Consider the following 6,396-nt stretch of genomic DNA (forward strand, 5'->3'; position numbering starts at 1 on the left):
AGTGGGGGGGGGGGGGGGGGGAAGTGAGCATGCACCCCCTAAACCATACCAGGGCAAATGCCACACTCCTCCCTCCTTTTCCCCGACCGGACAACTTGTGCCCAAGTTGATAGGGACAAGGTTCTATTCCCCACATCTGGTCCCCTAAAAGATGGGGGGGGGTTCTAAATGGTTAAAAATAAAATTGTAAAAAAACAGACAAAAATGTTCCATGGTGTAAATCTGTCATTAATCACCATGAAACAAAAGACGCCGACCACAAACACGACCACAAAGCACTCCCAACAGACTCTCGGTGCGAACATTTCCCAGCTGCTGAATGTAAACAAAGGGGCGGGGATGCTGGCTGATGCTGCTGACATTATATGGACATGGCTATATTTGGTCAATGACAGCAGCCACCCTCCCCGCCCCTTTGTTTACATTCTGCTGCTGGATGGGGAATCGCCTGGCTGGCAGCTGAATAAGGCCCTGGGATGTGTCATTGGGTGCTGGGATGCCGGTGGCTGCCATTGCCCTAGCAACCAATAGCCCTTAGCGGGAAGCTGTCACATTTACTAGCGGTAGTAATACAGCTACTGTATGATTTCCCGTCACAGCCAGAGGTTGGGCTGACAGCCTGTATAGTTTACCCGTTCCCTGTTCAGGTCGAACCCAGCATCGGCCTGAACGCCAACCCTAATCCAGACAGGAAATGGACCAAAAAAATGATCAATAAATTAATTATTCTAAATACACTCCTTAGTAAATTACGCAGCCCTTGTCAGGCCACCCCATTTTCCTAATTAGCAAATTAGTTCTGCATCTTCTGTCCAAGCTGTCAACCAGTTTCCACCATTTCCCCTGAAAATAACCGGCTTATTATTATTATTATCACTATTATTATTTGTTATTTTTTATTATTATTATTATTATTTTTGTTGTTATTATTATTCAATCTGCTGTATGTAAATAATAAAATATTTAAAAATATACATATAATTCCTGACAATGGTCAGCTAGATGGCGTCTTTTTTTTCTATTTAACAATTTATTGTGGTTTTAAAAAAAAATCTGTTATAATGAAAACAATTACCTGCTGAGTAAGTTTCCTGTAATCACTCCCCTGTCGTTCGAGTGGCACCATCTAGTGGATAAAGTTGTGTACAGAAAATAAAGAAATAAATGACTGTTAAGGCGTGTACACACATTAGAAGACAGCCAAGTTAATATCAATTATTGAGCCACTGAACAATCAGACACAATTCAGAGAGCGACTCAGAGGTGACATGGGAGTTCATATATATATATATACAAAATATTACTTGCAAATAGAAATCACACCTTCTTCCTGAACCATAATGGTGGGTGGAACACTATCCAGAGCAAGCAATCCTACCATCTCTTCATTACTGCCCTGTCTATTCCTCTGTTTCCCGTCTGCATATGCAAGCCAAATTTCAGCCGCCAGCTAATGTACGTCAGACCAATATAAAGACGACTGCTGATTTCCAAAATATTTTTTGTTTTGTTCAATAGTTTTTTAAAATTTGATTACAAATCTGAAATTCAAATGGCATCAATAACAACAGCACAGCAATAAAACAAGCCAATAACATGGTAGTACCGGGATCACAGTGTTTCAACTTTCCAGAAGAGAAAGGGAGCATTCCGTAGATATACATCATATACAAATAATCAGTAAAATGCCTCATCTGGGTCTGCCAATATAGCATCAGCGTGCTTAAGGAATAAAAGAACATGGGGTGGGGGGAACCCCAAGGTTGAGAAGGGTCGGGGAGGACAGGGTTGGGGGACACCAAGGTCAAGAAGGGGGTTGGGAGGACAGGCCGGGGGGAACCCGAGGGTCAAGAAGGGTCAGGGGTGGGGAGGACAGGTTTGGGGGGCTCAAGAAGGGTCTAGGTGGACAGGGTAGAGACCCCCAAGTCAAGAAGGGGTTGGGGAGGACAGGCTGGGCGGGACACAAGGTCAAGGATGGTCTGGGAGGACAGGGTTGGGGGACCCCAAGGTCAAGAAGGGGGTGGTGAGGACAGACTGGGAAGGACCCAAAGTCAAGAAGGGTCAGGGTGGACAGGGTTGGGGGACTCAAAGGTCAAAAAGGGTGTGGGAAGCAAAGTGTAGGGGGGGCCCTATGCCAAGAGGGTGTGGGAGGATAGAGTTGGAGGGACCCCAAGTTTAAGAAGGAGTGGGGGGGACAGAATAGGGGGACCCCAAGTACAAGAAGGGATGGGGAGGACAAGGCGGTAGCTGGGAACCATAGGGTCAAGAAGTGGGTGGGGGGACCCCAAGATTAAGAAGGAAGATAGGGGGGGGGTAACATACAGTATTGGTGCATAAGAGGTCAGGATCAAACTGAAGTGTGCCATCCAGAAAGTATCATACATTCCAAAATATTTTTATGAATTTTGAAGTATTACATTGTATATACAGTATACAGTATATATATATATATAAGAAACTATGCCCTGTAAAGGGTTTGTCAGTTGTTGCTAATTTCCTCCTGCGTATAATCAGCGCCACTATTTTCGGCTCTCACATAACTCCGAGCCGTCAGTGCTTCTTGCAGTCCAGTGTTGCAGGGGATCATATATCACTCAGGTCCATATGAACTGCATCATATCAATAACAGATGGTCCCTGCAACCCTACAAGACTTTTTAAGACTACTCCTCCTGCTAATCCTTAATGGAAAAATGGATGTGCTGTATCAGGGCAGCGTGCTCTATCCAGGATCCCCTTGCCAAAATGATTGGCTGCCTGGAAAGTTGGAACCGTGCCTCAAAAATGCGACAGGTGCAAGATGAACGGGGGCAGACACGCAAGATGTCTTGTCCATCTTACTCTGTAGCAATGGAGGCATCAGTGTGATCCTAGTTATAAGGTCCTGTCACTCTGCGCATGTTTTTTTGCAGGTGAGGCCGGGCTGTGTGACGCTGTCCTGGACAAAATTAAGTGAAAAAGAAGGGCAAAGCAACTGGTTCACCTGTATGGATGAGTGAATCTGCCTGGGTTTGATTTGTAGGAGGTTCGTCAGAACTTGCTTGACATCCACAAAGCCCCAACATAGCTGTGAACCCCACTAAAGTCTATAGGTGGGGCGGGTTGGGGGGTATATGGAAGTGGGGAGAGAGCCCTCAGCTCTAGATACCCAACATTGTCATATGGAATTGGGGACAGAGTCCTCAGCCCTTTGTAGTTTTATGTTAAAAAATCTGAGAGTTTAATGTCACTTTAAGAATGAATGCCACCGCAACTGTGTTGCGCATTTTGCCGCGTTCTTCTGCCACCTTCTTCAGAGTAAAGGAGCAATATAAGAGGCGCCAAAGTCTGCATGCAGAAGAGGAAAAAGTTGTATCTATCTGTTGCCACAATAATCACTTCTTGGAAAGCATTCCTCCTTCATTGTTTGATTGTTTGCTTTGTGTGGTTTGTGGTTTGGTTTGCCTTGTGTGGTTGGTAAAAACACGTCATTCACACTTTGTGTGCTTATCTCCGCCCTCCATATCTGGCACTTCCTATAGCCTTGTGTATCTGCCCTGTGGTTCCTGGGACCCCCACCGGGGATGGAGGGCCTGACAGGCAGCACACTGCGGTAGAGACAACACAAGACTCAGATTTTCCATTAAGCCATAGTGGTGTGACCGAACAGCAGGTAACTAGGTGACCAGATCATCTTCTTATTATATGACTTGATGGCATGACGCCTTGTGTAATGGGAAGTTGAATTGGGTTTGAGGACCCTCCCAGTGCTGATTAGCATACACCAAATAGCTCTGGGGTAGGGAATGTCCCGATCTCAGCTGATTGGGTGGAAGGCCTTAGGCACTTCCTTGTTCGGAGAAGTATTTAGGAGTAATTTGTGTGCAGTGTGTACAGTAAATAGACACATGTGCTGTTTGATCACCCCCTTTAAGTCACTCCAACTGCCATACCTACATTTGCCATGGCGCTGCAGCATTTATTTTTAGACCCTGTCCCATGGGGGCTTCAGGCCTATTGTAATGCTCCGATATTGTTTTGACTTTTTAACTGTAAAACCAGGTAGAATACACATAGGGGTATTGTTAATGTTTACATGCTGTTTAAACTGGTTAACAATGCTCTGTACATTATGCGCAAGCATGGCAAGTGGGCCTTGACGCAGGCAGTATGAATATGGCAGCTGCCCTACCAATCAATACAGAGAGAGCTCTCCCAGCATAGTGACCAAGTGGCTGCCAAACCGCTCCCAGCATAGTGACCAAATGGTCGCCAAGCGCTCCCGGCACAGTGACCTAGCGGTCGCACTCGCTGACGGCTCCAGGTCACTGTTTATGATCAATAACTGGAGGGACAGGTTCACGATCACGTGACCACCAATCACAGCGATCACATGATTGGGAAGCACACCTGGCTTACTGCACTAAGATCACTTTAAAAGGCAGTCAGTGGCAAGGGGTTAAACATTCTTGAAACGAGGGTGTGACTTTATTGGTGTGGTTAAAATCATGATATTAATATATGCACATCTTGTGAGAGACGTGCATACACCTGGCTGAGGATGCGGTATCATCAGCATAGAAGCGCCCATTTTTTGACTTCCACCGGTCACCTTTCTACATATACGTTTTGTTTTTAGTTCCATTTCATATTTTATATTCTATTTTTTATGTTTGAATTTGTCACTACACTTTTTATCCCTATTTTTTCACTTCCCTCCTCCCCTCTTATTTCACTACGTACTCCCCTCTTTCTCTCCGTGGCCTGTTCCTCCCCTGTTTTGGGCATGGAAACTCCGATTCACAGTCAAGCCACGAAAGCATATACCCTGTTTCCCTGAAAATAAGACCTACCCCGAAAATAAGACCTAGTTGTGACCATTCCCAGGGCCGGTGGTGGCATAAGGGGGAACTTGAAGAGCCGCGGGAGAGGCAGGAAAGAATCAGCGGTGCCAACGTAGCCAGCGCTAGAGGAAGCGAGGCGGCACTGGAGGGAGCAGAGCCGCATAAGTCGATGACTCCTCTATAGCGCAGGCTCCTATCACATGTGGACTCGTGGAGTGATACCAAATGCACTCCGCCTGTGAGGAATCCATAGTGAAAGCGTGCTCCGCTCATTCTGGCCAGCGATTGGTTACCAAATTGCTCTTGGAAAGGTACGGCACCCCCTGACTGCCATGATCACCATATTCTTAACTTTGCTACTCACTCCTGTCTTGTAAGTCTTCTACCGGTAATAAGTGTGGATTGTTGTACATTAAAAAAAAAAAAATAAGACCTACCCCGAAAATAAGACCTAGTGTGTTTTTTTTTAGCCCAAAAAAATATAAGACAGTGTCTTATTTTCGGGGAAACACGGTATACACAATGTCAATCTAGACATGTACTAGCTTCACCCTAGTGATGATCTCACATAACCTAGGAGATGGATGTTAGAAATAAATAAAACAAACAGAATATACACACACTGGACACCACGGCTAGACCCATACAATGGGACTTACACTAGGAGTAACCTATATACACATACGCTACTCCCTCTATCCAACAGGCAGATCCAACAGGACCATTTTACCACACAGTCGGGCCTCCTCCCAATCTATCCCACCTTGGATAAAGTATCCTAGTGAAGTCGGCTGGACACCTGGCTGCCCTCTCTCTTCTTGTAACCCTGAGGTCCCAGGTGTGACAATAAAGGAGCTTGATTGGGTGGCGGTGGGGTCACCTTGATTCCGCTCCCCCGAGTGTCTCCCTCACTTTGCGAACTAACCCTGCATGGTGAGTACTCAACGACTAGATCTATGGAGATGAACTGTATGCAAAAATATGCTTAAAATAGACCACCCATACAGACCTGCCATTGCCTAACTAACTATATAAATGTCTGTGATTCTAACTTAAGGTATGTCTAAACAAAGTCATTTATTTATTGTTAGATCCACTTTGGGTCCCCTGATGAAGCCACTGGCGAAACGCGTCGGGACCTCTTAAGGGACCTTTTAAGATAAGCCATAATAGGGGCTGTTACAGTATTGCTTATTCTGTGATCAATATCATGTTATCTGAACACCTGAACTGTATCAATATGTATGTATCATACAAGTGACTAAATGTGTTCATACAAATCCCATGCAGGGTTCTGACTAAATGCATTGATTTTTAACTTAATTTCATATTTAATACAAAATAAAATTTGTTATATACTTCTAACAATATCTCTCTTGGATGGTCAATTACACCCCTCCAAAAACCCTTTTATTTTCTACCTTTTTCCTAAGTGGTTAAAAGTGGGCGTGCCCAGGAGTATAGCCATTGATTTTTATCTGTAACATCTTTTCACCTTACTGCAAAGTCCCTTCACCATAAATCTTTTTTTATGGTGTGTTACAATAAATAACTCCATATTGAGGGCAGTAAAG

The sequence above is a fragment of the Nanorana parkeri genome, unplaced genomic scaffold (genome assembly GCF_000935625.1).
Source record: "Nanorana parkeri isolate BGI_ZX_2015 unplaced genomic scaffold, ASM93562v1 scaffold50, whole genome shotgun sequence".
In the NCBI taxonomy this organism is placed as follows: Eukaryota; Metazoa; Chordata; class Amphibia; order Anura; family Dicroglossidae; genus Nanorana; species Nanorana parkeri.